The sequence below is a fragment of the Sinocyclocheilus anshuiensis genome, unplaced genomic scaffold, assembly GCF_001515605.1.
Source record: "Sinocyclocheilus anshuiensis isolate Anshui unplaced genomic scaffold, SAMN03320099.WGS_v1.1 scaffold688, whole genome shotgun sequence".
Classification (NCBI taxonomy): Eukaryota; Metazoa; Chordata; class Actinopteri; order Cypriniformes; family Cyprinidae; genus Sinocyclocheilus; species Sinocyclocheilus anshuiensis.
Window position 1 is genome coordinate 589,724 of NW_015555748.1, and position 572 is coordinate 590,295.

The window sequence follows — 572 nt, forward strand, 5'->3', positions numbered from 1 at the left end:
TCTTTGGGTTTGAGACTTTAGTCTTTGCAACTTTAGGGATCTTATCTATGCACAAACAGCTTGTAACACTCTAAAGGGAAAGGAAAACTTGAAATGCATCATATGACCCCTTTAAATCTAACGATCGATTAGCTCATATCACATCAAACCGTGCAAATTATTATTATACTTTGTTCTCAAACACAAATCCTGTGTAATCCCAGGCTATCTGTAATCAGAAGCAAATTTAAAGATGGAATATAATTTAATTTCATTCACATGTGTTTCATAAACAGATAATCCTTTCTTGATTACAATCCGCCATCAAAATAAATGTAATTATTCCAGCTGCTGTGAGAAAAGGCTAACGATCCACCACCTGCAGGATCCTCACATGCGATAGCCTACTAGCCGGGACTAAATCTTTATGTTTACAGATGTGACGTATTGATGCAGCAGCATGCTAGAATTTCCTGCGAAAACCTACCCGTACCACTCAAATTAGAAAACATTATTTTAAGCTTACCGTTGTGAATCTGGCTAAAGTTAGGCGATAGTTTTGAACACTGGCTGGTTATGCACTTGCTCAAATA

General features: G+C 36.9%; 1 long non-coding RNA gene across 1 annotated transcript in view; it reads right to left on the minus strand.

Moving 5' to 3' along the window:
* The window catches only part of LOC107673632 (uncharacterized), an 8,967-nt gene extending 8,458 nt beyond the window's left edge, over positions 1 to 509 (minus strand). Inside the window, exon 1 of the long non-coding RNA XR_001632420.1 lies at positions 398 to 509. This is a non-coding gene — a long non-coding RNA (uncharacterized LOC107673632). The remainder of the gene's footprint in view (positions 1 to 397) is intronic.
* Positions 510 to 572: the final 63 nt, after the last annotated feature.